The sequence below is a fragment of the Callospermophilus lateralis genome, chromosome 3, assembly GCF_048772815.1.
Source record: "Callospermophilus lateralis isolate mCalLat2 chromosome 3, mCalLat2.hap1, whole genome shotgun sequence".
Lineage (NCBI taxonomy): Eukaryota > Metazoa > Chordata > Mammalia > Rodentia > Sciuridae > Callospermophilus > Callospermophilus lateralis.
The window spans coordinates 33,694,398-33,718,798 of NC_135307.1; the positions used below are offsets into that span (position 1 = coordinate 33,694,398).

Genomic DNA, 24,401 nt, shown 5'->3' on the forward strand with positions numbered 1-24,401 from the left:
TATGAAGATAATTTACATGATATTTTCATTTATGTCACATAGTTTGAAGAGTACAAGTCTGCGATTATCACAGCAGTTTTGGCTATTCCTATTTGTGGGAATCCCCTTGATAGGTAAATCAAAATGCTCAGTGATGTCAAGTAACCTATCCACAGTTGTACAGCTGTGATATAACAGAGAGAGATCAGGAAGCCAGGTACTTGAAAAGAAACAATATGACATATTGTAAAGATACATTATGACACCAGACTGCTAGTATGGGGGGGGGGGGAGTGCTTGATCTTAAGGAATTTCACTTCAAATAGCAAAGGAACATTGTCTTTCTGTGTACCAATCCAATTCAGTTCTCATAGTCAAAGTAATGCCACTAAGAATATAGCAGATAAGTTCTTGGTGCCCCACAGTAAAAGGCAATTTTAGCTCAACATAAAGTAATTTTCTAACAGTGTGATGGACTCTTCAGTGGGTTTGTGAGCTCTCTATAATATATTCACACAGAGGCTGCAAATAATTTGTCAGGGATTCTGTGTAAAGAATTTTCTTTTTGATATGAAATTGGATCTTTAAGATATCCTCCATCTCTACAATACATTTGGCAAACAGCCAGATATCTTCAATTCAGCCTATACCTTTAGGGCCATTTTATTGTTCTGATTATACTGTTTTTATCTAAATCTGAGTAATATTGGGAGTAATATTGGACATAGACTATGCCAAATATGCCCTCTCTTCCAGCTGTAATACCTGAGTCTTCTTCTTTTGCCCTTATGTATTTTTGCTCTTCCCACTAAAGTGAGAGACCATCTGAAAACTATACCCCTTTTTAAGTTTAGTGATGTAAATCTCTGATGGCTGTATCTTCAGAGAAAAGGAAAGCAAAGCTGATCACAGCCTAGGTCACAGATTCAAGTTTCCTGCATTTCTTCCTTTACAGAAGGCTAGTTTGGCAAATGCTAAGAAAAGGAGAGGAAGACATGAGATGATAGGAGGGCTGCTGCTAACAGCTGAGGCGGGTACCCACTTCTGAAGAGGTTTGGGAAGCACTCTGGTCTTAGCTTTGGAGTTCATAGAATTTCCATTATTTTCCCAGACTTTTGGGGTTAGGACCCTATGTGGCTCCCTCATGTTCCACCCTTGGAACTCTTTCCCCGATGTTGTCTAATTCATTACGCTTACTTTCTTGTGGCACTCGGGTGCCATTATTATTAGACCAGTGAAGGAGATACTGAGGCCAAGAAAAATCTCTAATTCTTCAATGATATAGGCTAGATCCTGTCACCCTCTCACCCCACTGTTTCCATCATTTACTTCCTTTGTGAGGAAAAGAGAGAAGACACAGTTTTCTGCTTTTCTCAGGAGTCTATGAATTCTCCAAGGGGACAGATTGGGGTTTCTGTATTTGTCTCTTTCTTGAATCTTGGCTGTCTTCATCTTTTCCTATTTTTTTCCTTCCTCCTTCTTACTGGCCTTATTGTGAAAGGAAGGACTCTTTCCCCTCCTCTCCTTTCTTCCGCCCTCCCCCATTTACCATTTTTTTCCCTTTTACCTCTCCTCTGTGGCCTCTTGACCTCCCCACAGAGTTACAAAAGTAGAATCCTTGAAGAGATGCTGCTGTGGGAATGTTAATGAGCCTTCCCCACAAAGGGGCAAAGACTTTACTTCACTGAGTTGGAAAAAAAGCCCCTTTGAAAAGGGGTTTTCTGTGTGTGGTGAAGTGGAGAGGGGAGGGGAAAAAGAGAGAGGGAGGGAGAAGGAGAGAAGAAGGGAGGAAGAAAAAGAGCAAGAGAATAAAAAAAAAGGAGAGAGAAATGAAAGAGGGGGAGACTCAATTCCAGAAGAAAACATTAGAATAATAAATTAGGATAACAAAAATCTTTGTTCAGTTTGTTATGATTTTTGGAAAATGTTCCATGGTCTTTTGACCTTGTAAACCAAAGGCTTAATTCCAAAAAAAAATCTGAAGAGGCACTCAAGGGCATTGGAGATAATAAAGGATAGGAAAAGGGGCCTTATCCTGGCACTCCCCCTAGCCCTTATTCCTTCTCATGTGGCAGCCTGAGAGGCTCTGAGGGGAACATTCTAGATGGAAAGGGGACCTGGTAGTAAAGATAATGTGATTGGCTATGTGATTCCTTCTTATGATATTTTCTTTTTAAAAATATTTTTATATGTACGGACCTTTATTTTATTCATTTATTTGTATGTGGTGCTGAGGATCAAACCCAGTGCCTCACACATACTGGCAAGTGCTCTACCACTGAGCCACAGCCTCAGCCCATCTTATGGGCTTTATTTATCAGTATTTTTTTTTAAAATCAGTATTTACTGGTTTAGTTTCCTTATTGGCCATCAGTCTAATCATTTCTTTCTCTTCAGGAAGAGTTTACTGTCTTGTTGAAGCATTTAAATCATGGAGCCAACCTTTAAACCAGATCACCTGAGCATAATCAGTTTCCTTCATTTGTGTGTACAGGTTGTTTTTGGGTTAGTTAAGATGGATGATAGGTATTTTGATGTCAAAATCAATCCTTTAGAAGCAAATATATGTTAATGCTTTGTGGATAAAAAAAGTGGATACTTTTTTTTTTTTTTTTGGTACTGGAGATTGAACCCCAGTCAATTCCTCAGTGCCCCACCTCCCCCTTTTTAAACAATTCTTTAATTGTAGTTGGACACAATGCCTTTATTTTATTTATTTATTTTTATGTGGTGCTGAGAATAGAACCCAGGGCCTCGCATGTGCTAGGCAAGTGCTCTACCACTGAGCCACAACCCCATTCCCCCTCAGCCCTTTTTAATATTTTATTTAGAGACAGGGTCTTGCCAAGTTCTAAGGCTGGCTTTGAACTTGTGATCTTCCTGCCTCAGACTCAAGGGTTGCTGAAATTACAGGCCTGTGTCACCAAGCCCAGCCAAGTGGATAATTATGTTTGACTCTCAGAAGGTAACTGAATGAGATTCCAGGGAGGGCAGTGGTTATAGCTTAGTTGGGAGGGTGCTTACATGCACAAGGCCCTTGGTTCAATCACCAATACCACCAAAAAAAAAAAAAAAAGAGAGAGGAAGGGAGGGAGGGAGGGAGGGAGAGAGAGAGAGATTCCAGGGAGAGAAAAATGAAGAACAAGTCAGGAATGCTAATTCCCAGAGGTCTATACTCTCCTCTGGACTAGTATTTCCCAAACACTGTAATCACATGAAGAATTTTTTTTTTTTTTTTTTTTTTTTTTAGAGAGAGAGAATTTTTAATATTTATTTTTCAGTTTTCGGCGGACACAACATCTTTGTTTGTATGTGGTGCTGAGGATCGAACCTGGGATCGAACCCCGGCTGCACGCATGCCAGGCGAGCGCGCTACTGCTTGAGCCACATCCCCAGCCCTCACATAAAGAATTTATAAAGAATTTGTAGTCCTGGGAAGGGGACAGGGGGTTAGCAATGATGGTGGGATGTGGTGGACATCATTATCCAAAGTACATGTGTGAAGACATGAATTGGTGTGAACATAATTTATATACAAACAGAGATATGAAAAATTTTGCTCTATATATGTAATAAGAATTGTAAAGCATTCTGCTGTCATGTATTTAAAAAATAAAATCAATTAAAAAATTAAAAAAAAATTATAGTCCTGGGTGCCACTCCAGATCTCTTTAATCAGAACCTCTGGGTGTAAGACCTAAAATTTTTATTATATTTATTAATTTTTGTGGTACTGGGGATTGAACCTAGGGGCTTCCTACCATGGAGCTACATTCTTAGCCCTTTTCATTTTTATTTTGATCTTGTTAACTTGTCCAGGCTAGGCCTCCAACTTGTAATTCTCCTGCCTCAGCCTCCTGAGTAGTTGAGATTATATACAGGCTTGTGCCACTATGCCTGACTAGGACCTAAGATTTTTAAACAATATAAATATATAATATTAACAATGAACAATAATGTATATATTATATATATATATATATATATATATATATATATATATATATATATATATATATTTGTGTGTGTGTGTGTGGGAATTAAACTCAGGGCCTTGTACATGCAAGGCAAGCACTCTACTAACTGAGCTGTATCCCCAGCTAATATATATTTAGTTGTTTTGGGGTTTTTTGTATCAAGGATTGAACTCAGGGGCACTTCACCACGGAGCCACATCCCCAGCCCTTTTTTGTATTTTATTTAGAGACAGGATCTCACTGAGTTGCTTAGAGCCTTTTGCTGAGGCTGGCTTTGAACTCATGGTCCTCCTGCCTCAACCTCTGAAGCCCCTGGTATTACAAGTGTGTGCCACCATGCCTGACAATATATTTAGTTGTAGATGGACACAATACCTTTAATTATTTGTTTGTTTATTGCGTGGTGCTGAGGATCTGAGGAACCTGGAGCTAGGCAAGCACTCTACCACTGAACCACAACACCAGCCCCTAAACAATCTCTTAAATGATTATTTTGCAGAGACAAATTTGAGACAATTGCCCTTAACTGGGGGGTTTCTAAGCCATGGGCTTTATGGTTCCTAGGGGGCTACAGTGTTGCTGCAAAGGAATCCAGGTACACATGAACCCAGCCCTTCCTGTTGGCTGAATAAATATATGCTTTTTAAATGTATGTGCAACTGTTGGCCAAAATATTTATTGTATGTTATTAATGCACTTTTTAGTCATTTAAAACTGTCTGTAAACTCATATTGAGTTTCTTTTTTTTTTAATCTTTCTTTTATTTATTTATTTTTATGTGGTACTGAGGATCAAACTTAGTGCCTCACATGTGCTAGGCAAGCACTCTACCACTGAGGCACAACACCAGCCCCTCATATTGAGTTTCATCCTAAAAATAAAAGTAAAACTGTAGTCTGAGGACGTCCTGGAAACATTTTGACATTTCATTCCAAGTCTCTCTCCGCCCCGCTCTCATATTGAACCTAGGGGTTCAGGTGCCTTACACTGAGCTACATACCTAGCCTTTTAAAAGTTTTATCTTGAGAAGGTCTTTCTAAGTTGCCTCAACCTCCTGAGTAGCTGGAATTAAAGGCATGTGACACTTGCTCAATCAATGCCTCTTTTCTCAGGATGAAACTCTGCTCTTAGCACTCTTCTTTTTCTGTTTGTTTATAGAAGTGCAGGCTTTGTGGAGCCATTTCCTCTATCTTTTAAAGAGTTAAAATCCTATGATCCTATGTCTTGATTTAATTGCCAGAAAATTGAATTAGGAACCTGGAAACCCATGTAGCATTTCTATTAGTAACAACAATCTTAGCTATGGTGTATTTTGTGCACCAAGCACTTTGAATACTGACCTCATTCTATCCTTAAAATAACTTTGTGGACTGGGGTTATGGCTCAGTGGTAAGGCCCTTGCCTAGCATGAGAGAGGCAAACAAACAAAACAAAAAAAATCTTTGCAAAAGAAGCACTATATAATCCACATATTACACATGTAGAATACCACAATTTATAAATGAGAAAACTGAGACTTAGGAAAAGTATCTTTCTTGTTCAGGTTGGCAGTTGGTCTGTGGAAAGGTTGAAATTTGCTTGAACAATGCTTCATTGGACAGTGTGTATTTTTTCATACAATGTGACACTTTATTGCCATCTTGCCAATTTCTGCCTTTTTGTTTATGGGTCTCCCTTTCTGGTCTGGAGGATGCTTTAAACTTTCAAATTTAATATTCCAAGGAGAATATGAAGACCTAGAAATAAACTTGCATAGCAGATTATGGTTCTCATAACATATATTATCACATGCTTTTTGTCTTGCTGGAATTAAGGAAGTAAGGCAATAAAGAGTTAGGGAAAGTGCCCTTTGCAAAACTTTACTAAGTAAGAAAGCCTTGGCAAACAATCCCTGCTCTTATTAGATGATTTCCGCCTAGCCTCTTTCAGGTGGCAGTTGCCATGGTGTTTTAGGGGAAGAGGGAGGGAGTGAAGATCAAGGAGGATCATTCAGATGAATCTCCTCTGGTGTTTCTTTTCAGAGTTCTGTTAAGGATGGCAGCAATTTAAACATTCATAAGAGAAAGAAAAGAGCTTATTCTTTTTGTTTTCCTCATTTCTTCATTTCTCATTGCTCAAGTTAAATATAAGGGAAACAGGAATTTGTAAAGGGGACAAGGTAGTGGAACAGGAAGGGGAGGTTGTGGGGGAAGGGCTAAGAGCCTAGAGGCCTAGAGAGATGGCTAGAGTGGGGGGTAGGGAGGAGTGTGTGTGTGTGTGTGTGTGTGTGTGTGTGTGTGTGTTTTCAAGGAAGAAATTATGAGGACAATTTGTCAAAGTTCTAGGAATCTTATGATTGGCCACCAGAAAGAAAATAATCAAAGGTGGGGACTTTGATTATTAGAAACTGTAAAAAGAAAGGAGAGGACAATGAGAAAGACAAAATAAATAAACAGAGCTGTCAGAAAGGAAAAGAAATCAGAGCAACTTGAGAAAGAGTGGCAGAAAAAGTCTTTGGAGGGATTGGAACATGCAGATTGAAGAATGTCAAAAACATGAATAATTGAACACTTAAAAGAAGCATGGTCATAGCCTTCCGGAAAAACAAGAAGAACAGGTGGGCTCCTATAGGGCCTTGCAGCTGGAAGGGGCCTTAAGGATCATCTCTAAATATCACTTTTCAGATAAGAAAACTAAGACCCAGAGAGGTTAAGTGAGGTTTTAAAAGGCTCTCTGGAGGTCTGGGGATGTGGCTCCAGCCGTAGTGCGCTCCTCTGGCATGCGTGCGGCCGGGTTCGATCCTTAGCATCACATACCAACAAAGATGTTGTGTCTGCCATAACTAAAAAAATAAATAATATTAAAAAAAAAAAAGGCTCTCTGGAACCATATCTTTATCTCAGGGAATTATTATTCCCACTGTACCATGGAACTAGTGAAGAAACAGGGCGGGGATGAATGGAAGCCAGGCATAAGTGAAATTTTTTTTTTTTTTTTTTAATATTTATTTTTTAGTTTTAGGCAGACACAACATCTTTGTTTGTATGTGGTGCTGAGGATCGAACCTGGGCCGCATGCATTCCAGGCGAGTGCGCTACCGCTTGGGCCACATCCCCAGCCCCCACAATAATTTCTTATTCCTTTTTAGAATTTATTAACATTTTTTTCTTGCGTGAAATACTGTTATCATACCACCTACTTCCATTCTATAACTTCATACTTCAAAGTATTTTCATTAAATAGTATTCTCTTCCCCATTTTAGAGATTATTCCCAAATGGGGGGACCCTTGGTGATTAATTTAAGTACTGAGAACCACCCAGCAGGGCCTTAGTGCATTCTGGGAGCAGGCTATTCCATGAGGCGAATCCCCAGACCCTGAGAATATGCTTGATGAAGTCTAATTAATTCCTGATTATATTTTAATTGCAAATCCTTTTAATATGCTCTTGGTATTGTTTATTTATTCACAGAACTAGTTTAACAAATATTTTGAGCACTGCCTTTGTACTAAGTACCTAGTAAACACACAAAAGGACATAAAACAATTTTATCTTATTGGTTGTTATGCAGTTTTAAAATTAAATTGTTATTATTGTTGCAGTGCTGGGATGGAACCCAGGGACTCACATATGCTGGGCAAGCACTGTTCCCTGAGCTACATCCCAAGTTCTATGTATTTATTTTGTAATTGTTTAGACTCCAACATTTTGGTCTTAGTTATTTTATATTAGCACAATCTTATAAAAGATTCATTATTTTAATACTCCTTTTATAAGAAAATGAAGCATTCATTTATTTATTTTTGTGGTGCTGGGGATTGAACCCAGGGCTTTGTGCATGCAAGGCAAAAACTCTACTAACTGAGCTATATCCCCAACCCTGTTTTAAGAATTAGTCCAGGCATGACACGCCTGCAATCTGAGACTCTGGAGCTGAGGCAGGAGGATTCCAAGTTCAAGACCAGTCTCATCAATTTAGCAAGGTCCTAAGCAACTTAGCAAGACCCTGCCTCAAAATAAAAAGTGTTGGGAATGTGGCTCCGTGGTAAAGCACCTCTGGGTTCAATCCCTAATAGCAATGATAATATTAAAAAATGCTTTCTCCTCTGGCACTATGGTGAATGCCTGTAACCCCAGCGACTCAGTAGGCCTAGATAGGAGGATCACAAGTGCAAGGCCAGCCTCAGCAATTTAGCAAGATCATGTCTCAAAATAAAAAAATTAAAATAAAAATTAAAAAGACCTGGGGATGTAGCTCAGTGGTAAAATGTCCCTGGGTTAAATCTTCAGTACAAAAAAAAAAAAAAAAAAAAAGCCACGCATGGTGGCACACACCTGTAATCCCAGCAACTCTGGAGGCTGAGGCAGGTGGATCACAAGTTCAAAGCTAGCCTCATCAATTTAGCAAGACCCAAAGCAACTTAGGGAGATCCTTTCTCAAAATAAAATATCAAAAGTGTTGGGGCATATGATTCAGTAGTTAAGTGCCCCTGGGTTCCTGGGTAAACCACAACAAAAAGAACTAGAAAAAGGGCTGGGGATGTGGCTCAAGCGGTAGCGCACTCGCCTGGTGTGCGTGTGGCCCGGGTTCGATCCTCAGCACCATATACAAACAAAGATGTTGTGTTCGCCGAGAACTAAAAAATAAAATATATTTAAAAAACAAACAAACAAACAAAAAAAAACTAGAAAAGGAGCTGGATCACTTTTGGCTAATATCAAGTGTAGAAAAAGGGCTAGAAGTGCAACATGTGCTTTGTATGTGTACGACCCTGAGTTCAATCTCTGGCATAAACACACACACACACACACACACACAAAAAAAAAAAATAATAATAATAAATGAGATAAAATGCTGGATGTAGAGCAAGTAATAAGCATTCAATAAATGAAAGTCAATATTTGTGTGTGGCTTTCCATGATCACTAGCCCTTTCCAAATTATACATATCCCCCTAACAGTAAACAATAAAAATAAATTATACCTATCCCTTCATAGACATTTGGTACTTCCCTATATCATCATGTGAGAAACAAGGTTGTGCCCTCTCTGTAAACAGGAATGTGACACATTTTTTAGAGGGGTGGGGGATACCAGGGATTGAACTCAGGAGCACTCGAACACTGAGCTACATCTACAGCCGTATTTTGTATTTTCTTTAGAGACAGGGTCTCACTGAGTTGCTTAACAATTCTCCTGTCTCAGCCTCCCAAGCTTCTGGGGTTATAGGCGTGTGCCACCACATCAGGCAAAAGTGTCACATTCTTAGCTGGGCATGGTGGCATGTGTCTGTAATCCCAGTGGCTCCAGAGGCTGAGGCAGGAGGATTATGAGTTCAAAGCCAGCCTCAGCAACTACGAGGCATTAAACAACTCAGTGAGACCCTGTCTCTAATAAATATAAAATAGGGCTGTGGAGGTGGCTCAATGGTCCAGTACCCCTGAATTCAATCCCTGGTACCAAAAAAAAAAAAAAAAAAAAAAAAAAAAAAGAATTTGACATTTTTTAGGGAATCCCAACAGGCAATCCAGGAAAGTAGCAAATGACACAAATTCTGGAGGCAGTGACCAGTGGTGGTAGAAGGTTCTATCTGAAGTAGAAGGAAAGGAGTAAATGGATAGCAATTAAGTATGGGGTTGCTGGGGCATGGGGAGTAGGCACAGGTGAGAAGAGGGGTATCAGTGGATTTGGGAATAGAAATAAGGCACAATAGGGAGGGATTTAATGATTGAATTCTGTCTGTGAGGTTTAGTCCTTTCTTTTTCCTATCTGGTTCAATGATTCTATTCCCATCTTTTGGCAGGGGAAAAATGTTACCAGTGTGTGTGTACTCATACATTTCCCAAAAGTTGGATGGCAGTCTGAATGAAAGGGAAGATAAAGGGGTGGCAGGGACCTGGGAGAAATAAGTATGTTATTCAGAAGAAGCTACTTTAAGCCAATTCCAAAAAACTAAAGGCCAAAAGTTCTTTTTTTTTTTTTTTTTTTCCTATTGAAACTTTTTTATTGTTTATTTTTGTTGTTGAGGCTTAAGGAAATTAACTTTGCTCATAATTCATTCAGCCTGGACTTAGTGACATCAACTTTTATTTGAGCCAATTAGGAATAAGACCAAACTATTTAGTTAATACATGGCACTTCACCAACGACTTTTCTCATATAACCTTTAACAAGAACTCATAAGTAGCATCGATTATCCCCCAAGAGATGAGAGACCGATGGTAATTCAAATGGGTACCTCTGAAAAGATTTGTCAATTTTCTGTCCCATTCGAGTTAGATTATTTTGAAAACCTTGGGGAAAGACTGAAATTCTCCACCAGTTTGAGACTGTATGCGAGTTTTTACAACATTAACTGGAAAAAAACCAAGAATCCCAACATGGCACCCAGTAGATCTCCACAGATAAAGTCATTGACCAAATGAGCATTGTGAGTCATTGCAGTAGGCAGATGCTCCTTAAATGGGACCTCAAAGACCAAAGAAAAGGACATTGCTGGATCCATTAGGGAATAGAATAGGCACCAAACCTCGATAATACTCTCCAATTCCATGGCACTTCAGTGCCCTGAAAGCCTGATAAGTGTTTGTGAACTTGTCATGATGCTTGTGGTCTTGAAGCAATGTCTGAACTCTTTCCAATGGAGTGAAAATGGCTTCTGTTGTCCCTGCAAGTACTGCCGCCACGCCACGGGTTGCAAACTCTGGGGCACTGACGTGCTTTTGGAGAAGGGAAGACAAATCCTAGTACAGACCAAACATAAGTGCCAGGGTGGTTGTTTTCTGCATTAATGGCGGAAGGATTCCAGGATACAAGTTTCTAAATCCATCCCTCCTCAACTGAAGCACTGCCTCCCGGGGGTTTTGATTCCGTAGAGCTGCTGCCGTTAGAAGGATCTTCCGAATGGGAAACATGATGGCTACATTGTCCAAAGCTGCGCAGCAGCCACACAAGTAATGCTTCATCTCATCAAATTTGTAATGTGAGGTGAGATGTCTTGTTTTAAAGATGTAAGGATTGGTGGTCTCTTTTCATGAGCTTCTGAATCCATCATGTTGCTTAAGGTCTCTCTTCTTCATGAAGGATTTTTTTTTTTAACCTGTGACACCAGATGAGCCTCCTGGTATGAGGGATGCTAGCTTTTTGGGAACTTTCCCAATTTGTTCCTACTGGTTTATCAGGTTCTTTCTTCTGGAGTCAAATTTTGATAACTGGATTCTCATGACTGCGGGCTGCCGGGCCCCAGGCCCGAGCCACCGGCCCACAGGACCGCAGCAAGCGAACCCACCAGCCAGCCCCCGCGCAGCCGCAGACCTTGACCAATCTCCAAAAGTTCTTTTACACTAACAACAGACAGGGATGGGAGTGGGTGGGTAGGGTGGGGTTGGAGGTAAACTATATTGGACAGGGGAGAGTTGGGGGAATGTGGGGGTCAGGCATGGGAATGGGAAAGACAGTGGAATGAATTGGACATAAAATCCCTATGTTCATATATGAATACACAACCAGTGTAACTCCACATCATGTACAACCACAATTGGAAGTTATGCCGGGCTGGTGGGGCACACCTATAATCCCAGCTACTTGGAAGGTTGAAGCAGGAGGATCATAAGTTCGAAGCCAGCCTCAGCAAAAGTGATAAGAAATTCACTGAGACCCTGTCTCTAAATAAAATGCAAAAAAGGGCTGGGGATGAGTGGTTGAGTGCTCCTGAGCTCAATCCCCAGTAACCCCCCCACCCAAAAAAAGCCAGAATCCAATAATTGGAGGCTACACTTCATGTATGATAAGTCAAAACAATAACCACAACAACAAAAAAGCAAAAAAGACCATTCTATTAAACCGGGTGTAATGGTGACACCTGTAATCCCAGCGGCTGAGGAGGCTGAGGCAGGTGGATTTCGAGTTCAAAGCCAGCATGGGCAAAAATGAGGTGCTAAGCGACTCAGTGAGACCCTGTGTCTAAATAAATAAAGTAGGGCTGGGGATGTGGCTCAGTGGTCGAGTACCCCTGAGTTTAATTCCAGGTACCCTTCAAAACCAAAAATCAAAAAGCATTCTACTGTCATGTATAATGAAAAAGAACAAATAAAAAATTAAAATAGGGCTCAGCGGTAGAGCACTCGCCTTGTACGTGCGAGACCCTGGGTCCAATCCTCAGCACTGCATAAAAATAAATAAGTGAAATAAAAGTATTGTGTCCAAATACAAAAACAAATATAAAAAAAAATAAGCTAGGGGCTGGGGTTGTGACTCAGTGGTAGAGCACTTACCTAACACTTGCAAGGCCCTGGGTTCGATCCTCAGCGCCACATATAAATAAATACAATAAAAGTATTGTGTCCAACTACAACTAAAAGATAAATATTAAAAAAAGAATCTGTTTTTTAATTATCTACATGTATCTCTACCCTCAAATGTCCATATCCTCCTACATCCACCATTTCTAACCTGCTCTTTTTTTTTTTCAATATTTTTTAGTGTTGACGGACCTTTATTTTATTCATTTATTTATATATGGTGCTGAGAATTGAACCCAGCACCTCATACATGTGAGGCAAGCACTCTACCACTGAGCCACAACCCCAGCCCCAAACCTGCCCTTCTTTACATAGTCAACTTGAACTGTTTCCTCCTTCCCTTTTCTGTCCATTCCTTCTTTTCTTTGCTTTCTTCATTCCCTTCCTCCATTCTTTCTTTCCCTCTCTCTCCCTCCCTTTCTTTCTTTCCAATGGGATCTTGCCATGTTGCCTAGGCTGGCACTAAATTCTTGGGCTCAAGCTACCCTCCTGCCTCATCCTCCCAGCTGATTACAGGCATGTATATCACTGTGCCTGGTTCCATGGAGTCAGGTTTTTTCTTTCTTTCTTTCTTTCTTTTTTTTTTTTTTTTTGGTACCAGGGGATGTGGCTTTGAACTCACAGGCACTCAATCATTGAGCCACATCCCCAGCCCTATTTTGTATTTTATTTACAGACAGGGTCTCACTGAGTTGCTTAGCGCCTGGCTTTTGCCTCAGCCTTCTTGGGGCGCTGGGATTAAGGTGAACATTGCTGCGACAGGCTCTGGCAGTCAGTTTTTTAGTGCATCTCTTAAAATCAAACTCATCTAGAGTCTAAGGTCATCTGAGATCAAAATCTCTAAGGAAGTAATACATATTCCAATACGGAATAGATTGTCATTTCTTTGGCTGAATATCAGATAATATAGGTGGCCTGCATTTAGGGGACAGGTAAAATTTTTAAAAAATGCACTTCTTAATATAGATTCACATTCATGCTTGTATTAGAGAGGTACAAGAGAATTGAGAGATGTGCTCTGGGCTCATTCATTAAAATGCAAAAGCAAGAATTCCTGCATTCTTTGCATTGTTTCTCCTCTCCCTCCCTCCCTCTCTTCCTTCAGTACTAGGTATTGAACTTGTGTGTGGCTTTGCATTGCTAGGCAAATGAGCTACATCCTCCACCCTTCCTTCCTCATCCCTTTCCTCCCTTCCTTCCTTTCCTCCCTCTCTCCTTCTTTTCTTCCTTCCTCTCAGAGCTACATACCCAGCCCCTCTTTCTTTTTTCTTTTTAATATTTTATTTTTTTATTTTAGTTCTCAGTGGACACAACATCTTTGTTTGTATGTGGTGCTGAGGATCGAACCCGGGCCGCACGCATGCCAGGCGAGCGCGCTACCGCTTGAGCCACATCCCCAGCCCTCCAGCTCCTCTTTCTTAAAAATTTGATTTTAAATATTTTTATTTTTATTTTTGTGCTGGGGATTAAACCCAAAGCCTCCTGCACACCAGACAAGCACTCTACCACTGAACACTTCCAGTCCCTGTTTTTTTATTTTATTTTATTTTATTTTTGAGATAGGGTCTTGTAATCGCCCAGGTTGGCCCAGAATTTGTGATTATCCTGCATCAGCCTCCTGAGTAGCTGAGATTACAGGTATGCCCTACCTCACCCAGCTGTTTCTGTCTTTTGCAGATGGCAACTGTAGTTAAGTTGCACGTTAAAAATTCCAACTTGTATTAAATTGAATTAAAGTATTAAAGTCCATCAGCAACCCTCTGAGGCTTGCTGATCTCTGTGACCTCCAAAAATAAGTTCAATCAGAAATCAAATCAGCTTAAAGGTTCATGATTCTCTATCTCCAGATGGCAGAATCACCTTAGGATTTAACTCCAAGCCCAGACCAGAGAAATCCTTTCTTTTGGGACATAAGCACCTAGCTATATCTTCCAATTAGTTTCATATTCAACATTTATCAAATGCATTTTATATTTTACTCACTGCACCTGCATTTAATGGGGAAGATAGAATAAAAAAAAATAGGTGCCCCTCAACATAGAATCACAATAATGCTCATGGTAAAAGAGGACAAGAGAGGTCTGGAGAGGTGGCTCAGGGGTAGAGCCTGCCTAGTATGTGCGAGGCACTGGGTTTGATTCTCAGCACTACATATAAATAAATAAAATAAAGGTTCATTGACATCATATATCATATATATATTCATATATAGATATAGATATCTCCAGAGTCTATGGTTACAAAGGCAAATAAGACATGGGTCCTATCTCTCCCTGAGAAGAGGAGCAATGTTGAACAAAAGAATATAAAACAATTTGAAAAGTTGTCATAGAAGTATGCATAAAGTTCTCTGGGAAGAAGGGAGAATTGACACTACCTGTTTGATTTGAGGAAGAATTTTCAGAGAGATCACATATAAAATGAATGTGATGTATTATATAACTGTGTGTATGTGTGTGTGTGTGTTTGTGTGTGTGTGTGTGTGTTGTGAGGTATGATACAATTTAGAGGAATGAAGAAACAAGATAAAGATATCCTAGGCCAAGAAAACTGCAAGTATGAAATCATAGAGAGCAAGGATTTCCTTATGATGTAGAAATGAGTGCGGAAAGAAAGTTTGAAAGGAAGGTTGGGGCTAAATTGTGAAAGAACATTTATGCTATATTAAGAAATTTGGGGGAGGGGAGGGGGGATAGACAGCAGAATACAACAGTCAATAATATGGCATTATGTAAACATTGTGAATGTGTAACTGATGTGATTCTGCTATTTGTATTTGGGGTAAAAATGGAAATGCATAACTCACTTGAATCAAATGTATGAAAGATGAAAAAAATAAAAAAATAATTAAAAAAAAAAAAAGAAATTTGGGGGCTGGGGATATAGCTCAGTTAGTAGAGTGCTTGCCTAGCATACGCAAGACCCTGGGTTCAATCCCAGCGAAAGGAAGGAAGGAAGGAAGGAAGGAAGGAAGGAAGGAAGGAAGGGAGGGAGGGAGGGAGGGAGGGAGGAAGGAAGGGAGGGAGGGAGGGAGGAAGGAACTTGATTAAGTGCTATGGTGCACATCTGTAATCCTAGTGACTGTAAAGGTTGAGGCAGGAGGATCATAAGTTTGAGGCCAGCTTCAGCAACTTCATGAGAATCTGTCAAAATAAAAACAAACAAACAAACAAAAAGGGCTGGAGGTAAAGATTGGTAGTAAAGCAACCCAGGGTTCAGTCCCCAATATCAACAAAACAAAACATTGAAGCTGGGGTCTGTGGCACACATCTGTAGTCTCACTATTTAGGAGGCTGAGGCAGGAGGATTCCAAGTTCAAGGCCAGTTTGGGTAACATAGCTGGATCTGTTCTCAAAAAATAAAAAGAGCTGGGCGCAGTGGTACACGCCAGTAATCCCAGAGGCTCTGGAGGCTGAGGCAGGAGGATCCCAAGTTCAAAGCCAGCCTTAGCAAAAGTGAGGCATTAAGCACTCAGTAAGACCCTGTCTCTAAATAAAATACAACATAGGGCTGGGATGTGGCCAACTGCCTTAGTAGTCGAATGCTCTGAGTTCAATCCCTAGCACCCCCACCTTCAAAACAACAACAACAACAAAAACCCCATAAATAAATAAATAGAAAAGAAAAGAAAACCAAGGGGTTTGGAGTGTCTCTTAGTGACAGAATGCATGCATCATGTAGGGGAGCTCTGGGGTTTTATCTCCAGCATCCACCACCCACCCTACATGAAAATTGAGCTTGACAAGGAGCCATCAGAAGTTTTAATCAAAGCTGTATTTTAAGGGCTAGGGATATGTAGCTTAGTTGGTAGAGTGCTTGCCTCTCATGCACAAGGTCCTGGGTTCAATCCCCAGCACCACAAACTATATTTTAAAAGGTGAACTACTGAAATTGTGGAAAATGGATTAGAACTGGGAAGACAGCTGGGAGTGGTGGCACACACCTATCATCCTTGCTATTCGGGAGGTTGAGGCAGATGGATCACAAATTAGAGGTCAACCAGTCTGAGCTAAGAACATAGGGAGACCCTGTCTTAAATAAAATAAAAATAATAAAAACAAAAGGGGGCCAGTCTCAATGGAACATGCCTGTAAACCCAGCGATGTGGGAGCCTGAGGCAGGAGAATTGTAAGTTCAAAGCCAGCTTCAGAAATTTAGTGAACCTCTAAGCAACTTAGTGAAACCCTGTCTCAAAGAACTGGGGATGTGGTTCAGTGACTAAGCACCCCTGGTTCAATCACACCTCCCCACCCTCACCCTCAATTTTGGAAAAAAAAATGTGGGTGAGGGGAGTGGGGCTGGGAATGTAACTCAGTGGGAAGAGCACTTGCCCAGAATGTGCAAGGTCCAGAGTTCAATTCTTAGTACTTTTTTTTTTTTTTTTTTTTTTAAGAGAGAGAAAGAGAGAATGAATTTTTTAATATTTATTTCTTAGTTTTTGGCGGACACAACATCCTTGTTTGTATGTGGTGCTAAGGTTGGAACCCGGGCTGCACGCATGCCAGTCGAGCGGCTACCGCTTGAGCCACATCCCTAGCCCCAAATTCTTAGTACTTAAAATAAACCAACCAACAAATAAATAAAGGAATTGGGAAGACAAACAATGGAAACAAATGAATTGGAAATCCCAAACCCAGGCAACAGATGATGACTGACTGACCTAAAAATGGGCTGGAGAGAACATGTTCCAGACAATTATGAATGGGGAGGAATCTTGTTCATTTGCAGTAAATTATCCACCCATCTTTTCATAAAACAAACGAATGATTAGTTAGTACATACAAAGGCACCATGCTAGATGTTATATGCAAAGAGAATAAAAGCAGACTCCTCTTGAAGGAACATTAATCTGGTAAGAGAGCTGAAACAGGTAAGCTGTTAATGGGCTGCTTCTTTGAAAAAGCCTTACATAAGGCTCTTCACTTAACATTTTCTTTTATAAAAATCCATTGAGGTACCAGCTATTAAAATCTGAACATTTAGGGGCTGGGGTTGTGGCTCAGCACCACATATAAATAAATAAAATAAATGGTTTATTAACAAATGAAAAAAATTCTTAAAAATTTTGAACATTTAAGTTGGGTGCTGTGGTGCACTCCTGCAATCCCACAGGTTTGGGAGGCTGAGGCAGGAGGATCGTGAGTTCAAAGCCATCTTCAGCAAAAAAGCAAGGTGCTAAGCAACTCGGTCTCTAAATAAAATATAAAATAGGGCTGGGGATGTGGCTCAGTAGTTGAGTGCCCCTGAGTTCAATACCCAGTACCCACCAGAAAATAAAAACATATTAATCATTTAGACTATAAAATTTAGAGAAGGCTTAGGGAGCAAGGCAGAAAGGAGCTTGTTGTCTGTCATTTGCAGGAGGTGATGAAATACAAATGCAAGCAAAGAAATTCGGGAATGACAGAGTGATAATTAAACAAGATAATAGAAGAGAAAGTGAGGAGAAAGGGTGGGGCTGGTTGGTAAGGGATTAAGAGATGAAACTTGATTCTGTCTCAAAGTTCATTTGTAGAGCTTCTGCTATTTGTGAATAGATACAGAATATGGGCCCAAACCGAAATGCAAATGCTCCTAAAAATGGGGCCCATTAGTAATGAAATATGAAAAACATCTGATTTAAGCAGAACAAAAATAACACTCCCTAATCAATCTTTGAAAGAATCAATAAGTGAATGAAGACATTCACATCCTCAGGTTTTTTTTCTGTTGTTGTTGTTTTTTGGGGGTACTGGGGATTGAACTCGGGGGCACTCTGACACTAAGCCCTATTTTTTGTATTTTATTTAGAGACAGGGTCTCACTGACACTTGATTGGTGTCTTGCTTTTGCTAAGGCTGGCTTTGAACCCACGATCCTCCTGCCTCAGCCTCTGATCCTCCTGCCTCAGCCTCTGGAGTCACTGGGATTATAGGCATGTGCTACTGGACTCATCCTCAAGATTTTGTTTTGTTTTGTTTTGTTTTGTTTTCAGTTCTGGGGATTGAACCCATGGCCTTGTGCATGCGAGGCAAGTACTGTACCAACTGAGCTATATCCCCAGCCTCCTCATCCTCAAGATTTTAATGATGGGGGGAAAAAAAGTGTTCTTTGTCCTGAGTTTGTCTTATCTTAAACTGGAACAAAGTAATATTAGTCAAGGTTATCTTATTTCTCATTTTACTGAGGGTTTGCTGAATGTTGGGTACTATGCCATGTCTGGGGGAATATGATGTAGAAGAGTTCTCTTCTCTTGCTCCGAAGGGCTTTTAAAACAGGAGGACACAACAGGAGAACCCAGGTCGGTTTAAACTCATCTTTTGATGTTTCTGGAAAACGCATAGAGAGAACCTGGTAGTGTAGGGCCCAGAGTGTGTCCTGAAAAGATCTGTAGAGAGAAGGCAAGTACTTTTGATAGAAGAGATTTTAAATTTGATTTTAAAATTTAAATCTCCCAAATCTTATTTGAGTTAAAAAGCATTGACTGCCTTTCACATTTCTTTGTGCATTCCACCCCACCACTCCTCCTGTAGCTGTAGGCAACTCTTGCTATCCAAAGTTACCAATTCTCTCCCTCTTCCCACCCATCACAGCTCCCATCACAGTTCCTCACAGCTTGTCTCTGGGCTCAGCCCCAAGCCTGGAGGGACAGAAAATGGATTCAGAGTTGCTACTCAAACACTGATTCCATGGAAACCAAACCACTAAAAAAACAAAAAGGGAGAAGAGGCAGCCACTGGCTGACCTCTTAAGCTCACCCTCCAAATTTTTTTCACTTCTGGGCATGAAGGCAAGTGCTTATGTATGTAACTAGCAGAACAGAATAACCGAATCCCTCCCCCATTCTCCAATTTCTTGAGAATCTTTTTGCTTTTTGACAAAAGGCAGGGGACATCTCCACCTGGTGGTAGAAATGCAAAATTACCACGGATAGAAGCCCTAATTAGTGAGAAAATCTGCAATGCAGGCTATTAAGTTGCTGCAATAGGAAAAGGGTGAAAAAATGTAACATTCAGGAGGCACTCCTCCAAAGTGTTAGATTGTGATGCATTTAACACTTGTTCCTTCTCTCTGTACATTGTTTCAAGACTTAAATATTATTTTTATATTGATGCCATTTATTTATTTATTTATTTTAAAATAAATTTATTTTTAAATAAATTTAAATAAATTATTTTTGCATCCAATCCAAATATGGAAACATGAAGTCTAGATTTTTTTTTTTATACTGGGGATTGAACCCAGGGGCTCTTTACCACTGAGCTACAACCCCAGTTCCTTTAAAAAATTTTTTATTTTATTTGAAACAGGGTCTTGCTAAGTTGTTTAGGGTCACACTAAATTGCCCAGGCTGGCCTTGATCTTGTGATTCTCTTGCTGCAGCTGGGATTACAGGTGTGTACCACTGTGCTTGGCTGAGGTCTAGTTTTTGGTTTCTGTTTTGTTTTGTTTGGTGTTGAGGATCGAACCCAGGGTTTTACCCATGCTTAGCACATGCTGTATCACTGAATTCCACCTCCAGCTCCACAAAGTCTAGTTTTATATCTCCCAACTACATACTATTTCCCATGTGAATGTCTTTTGCCACAAACTTAGTGTAAAACCAGCATGGACAGTGCTTGGTTTCCCTTCCAGAGAGCAGCCTTTGCCATCTTTCAAAAGGAAATAGATTTGCTCCATTGTCTTTTTGGTATGGCCTATTTTCTTCAGGGCTGTGAATATTTGTGCTATCATCTGCAGAGGCATCACCCCACTGATCAATATGATTACTAAAAGAGAACAAGGAAGTCAAACCAGAGGGTACAATTACCATAAAGCTTACAAGAGCAAATTCTCTAATTCATTTTATTCTACTGGTTATCATGAGATACTTACACTCTATCCAAAGGGATCAGGAAAAACAACAATTACATCTACTGAGCATCCTCCTTGTGCCAGAAACATTTCCCACATCCAGCAACTCTATCCTGGAAGTGATAGGAAAGGCAGGAGAGGTGGGAATCTGTTTGATACACTGACTACTCTGTATTTTATCTCCTCCAAAAGTTGTTCTTTTTTTTTTTTTTTTTTTTTGGTTCTAGGGATTGAACCTAGGGGTGCTTAACCACTGAGTCACATCTTAGCCATATATATATATATATATATATATATATATATATATATATATATATATATATATATATATATATATTAGAGACAGGATCTTGCTGAGTTGCTTTGAGCCTCACTAAGTTACTGAGGCTTTAAACTCAAGATCCTTCTACCTGAACCTTCAGTTCTGCTGGGATTACAAGCGTGTCCCACCACGCCTGGCTCCTCCAAAAGTTTTCAGCTTTTAGAATCAATTCTTTTCTACATCTGTGAAATATTTTCAATTTTATTCTATCATTTTTACCTTGAATGTGTTTGACTTTTTTAGGGTTAGGGTCAACCCCAGGGGCTCTTGCATGGGAGGCAAGTGCTCTACCATTGAGCTACAATCCCAGCTTCCTTGTAGGGTTTCTCCAAGGAGATTGGTAAAAGAAAATTTAGGAACTATATTAGAGTTCTCCAGAGAAACAGAATCAATAAGATCTACCGATCTATCAATACAGATGTAGATATCTATAGCTATCTAAGACAAGATATATTTATCTATAGCATACATATTTATAAATCTCTCTCTCTTTTTTTTTTTCTCAGAGGAGCTTTATTGTTAGAATTGGCCCATGAGATCAGGGAGGCTAAGTTTGATGATATTCAGTTGGCAACTTGGGAACCAGAGAAACTTGTGGTGTAGCGCTGTCCAAGTTGGAAGGCCTGGGAACCAAGGGAGCTGTTGAGGTAAATTGCAGTCTCAGGCTGGTGGTCTGAGAATCCCAGGGACTTCTGGTACAAGTTCTGGAATCTGAGGGCCACAGTTGCTTCTAAAGGACAGAAGATGATGGATGGATGTACCATGTATCATCTCAGAAACAGAGAGAAGGAGACTTCATTCTTCTTCTGTCTTTTTGTTCTTTCTGGATTTTCAACTATTTGGATGGCAAATTCCCATATTAGGTGAGGGTGGATTTTCCTTAGTCAGTCCACTGATTCTAATTGGCATCAGAATCCCCCAGGCTTGGCCAATCTCTTCTGGAAACATTTTTACAGACATATCTAGTTGTGATGCTTTATAGCTATCTGGGTAGACCCATCACCCAGTCAAGTTGACACCTAGAATTAAACATTGTATTACAGGAGTTCACTTTCAAGTTTCAGGCTGAGAAAGATAGTCTCTGCTGTTTGGCTCACTTTCTTTTGCCCTTTAAGTGTCAGTTACTTTTTTTTTCTTCTTTTTTTCAAAGTACTTGGGATTGAATCCAGGTGTGCTGTACCACTGAGCTGCATCCTCAGCCTCTTTTAAAAACCTTTTTAATTTTGAGATAGAGTCTCATTAAGTTTCCTAGTGATCCTTCTGCCTCAGCCTCCCAAGGTGCTGGAATTGCAGGCATGTACTACCACACGTGGCTGGTAATTGCTTTTGCTCCCTTTACTGGTGATTGAACTCAGGGGCATTTAACCACTGAGCCACATCCCCAGCACTTTTTTAATTTTTAATTTTGAGACAGGATCTTGCTAAGTTGCTTAGGTCCTTGCTAAATAGCTGAGGCTGGCTTTAAACTCACGATCCTCCTGCTTCAGCCTCCCAAGTGGCTGAGATTACAGGCATGTACCACCAGGTCTGGTTGGTAATTGCTTTTCTATATGAGGAAAGATAATTCCTAATTAAAATATCTGTATATACCATATTTTGTTTATCCATTCATTTGTGGATACTTGTGATGCTTCCACCTTTTGGCTATTGTAAATAATGCTGTTATGATCATGGATGTAAAATTATTATTATTATTTTAATTTTTATTTCTTTTTTTTAGTTACACATGATAGTAGAATGTATTTTGATATATCATAGACATATGGAATGTAACTTGCCATTTTTGTGGTTGTACATGATGTGGAGTTTCACTGGTTATGTATTTGTATATGAACATAGAAAAGTTATGTCCAATTCATTCTAGTGTCTTTCCCATTCCCATTTCCTCTCTCTTTCTTCCACTTCCCTGCTGGAGTCCAGCCCCAGCAGGGATCCAGGGGTCCTGAAGGATGAGTGACATAGGCGAAAGAAGAAGAGACGGGATGATAGGTTGCAAGTTTCGAGTAGCCTCCAGATGGATCTGCTGCTCCTAGAGGGGCCTCTATTTTTATAGCTTTTTTACAGGTGTTTTTTCAGGTAGTTAATGGATAGCCTCAAAGCCGAAACTTCTTTGATTTACATCATTTTCAAGAGTTACAATCTTTTCTGACATACATTGATTACCTCAGATATTGAGTACATTGTTTAAAATATTTTTCTATAACCTTTGCCAATCATGATTAAGCTTTTACATTTTTACCTTAATCACTAGGTGCTAGACAATGCAACTCGACTACATGCCCCCTGATCTATTATTAACTTTTAACTTTAAAGCATAACTATAATTATTTCATTAACCTTTAACTTTAAAACATACCTATGATTATTGGTAAGCTTTCTTACTTCTAAACTCAAGTTCCAATAAAAACACACTTAAAATAGTGAAAGACTGTTACTTAAAAGGCTACTACTATGAAGTGCCTCTAAAATATATTTATGTTAATTTTACATCATTTTATTTTTAATTTCCAAGGTAATTTCCTTTTTTCATATGACCTATTTAACTGCTTTCTTAAAGAGTTTCTTTGATCCTTGGTCAAAGTACACCAAGTATTATGTCTTTGTATTCTTTAACTAGAGGGCAGGCTCTGCACCTCAACTCATTTGCCATTAATATTAACTAGTGTTTCCCCTTTCACCTTAAATTCCTGTGTAAGGCAAAGGAGGGTCTGTTGGTGGGGGGATGTATTTTTATTAGCTTCTTGTCCTTGAGGGGGATACCATAATCTTCCTTTAATTAAGTAAGCTACATAAGGTGGTCCTTGCACTGTTGGCACAGCAATTGTTTTTCTGTAGCTAGGCTATTGTACAGATTGTGGATTTAGAAGTGAGGGGGGGCTTAGTGTAAATCATTAACCATGGGATAAACATTTCTTGTTGCTTAGGCTTGAGGAATAACACCATTGTTTGTATCCTGAGAGATATTGAAACACACCTCAAGGCATATCTTAATTGTGTCCTTAGTCTCATTCTGGAAATTTTCCTGCAATCTCAGGTAATACGTACTTTTATTATTGATTGATGTATGCCCTATTATTCATATTATGAGTATCATAAACAAAACACTTAACATTCCTAATGGTTCCGGTTTCCAGATGGTACAGCCCTGCCTCAGCATCTCCCCCATACACTGTGACCTTGTCAAACATTGGGTGCAGAAATGCCTTTACCACCTCCCCACCCTCCAATCTCCTGAACATTCTCCCCTCCCACCTATTGTGAGTCAGCATCCGCATATCAGAGAGAATATTCAGCCTTTGGTTTTTTGGTATTGGCTTATTTCACTTAGTATGATAGTCTCCATCCATTTACTGGCAAATGCTATAATTTCATTCTACTTTATGACTGAGTAATATTCCATTGTGTATATGTGCCACATTTTCTTTATCCATTCATCTGGTTGAAGGGCACCTTGGTTGGTTCCATAGTTCAGCTACTGTGAATTGAACTGTTATGAACATTGATGTGGCTGCATCACTATAGTATGCTGATTTTAATTCCTTTGGGTATAAACCAAGGAGTGGGATAATTGGGTCAAAAGGTGGTTCCATTCCAAGTTTTCTGAGGAATCTCCATACTGCTTTTCAGAGTGGTTGCACCAATTTGCAGTCCCACCAGCAATGTATGAGTGGGGTGTACAATTATTTTTGAAGATTCTGCTTTCAATTATTTGGGTATATACATAGGAATAAGTTAACAGATCATACTGCAATTCTATTTTCAATTTTTTGAGGAACCATCATACTGTTTTTCATAATGGCTGCACCATTGTACATTCTCACCATGGACCAATAGTGTACACGTTTTCACAAATTTTTACATCCTAGCCAGAGCATGTTATTTTCTGACTTTATTTATTTTTTTTTCCAGTGCTGGGTATTGGAATGAGGGACTTGAGCATGCTAGGCAAGTACTCTACACTAAGTTATACCCCCAGCCCAGGCTTTTTATTTTGTTTTTTGAACAGTAAC

General features: G+C 39.7%; 1 pseudogene; it reads right to left on the reverse strand.

The window, feature by feature from the left end:
* Positions 1–10,091: 10,091 nt before the first annotated feature.
* On the reverse strand, positions 10,092–11,055 carry LOC143393723 (mitochondrial nicotinamide adenine dinucleotide transporter SLC25A51-like; annotated as a pseudogene).
* Positions 11,056–24,401: the final 13,346 nt, after the last annotated feature.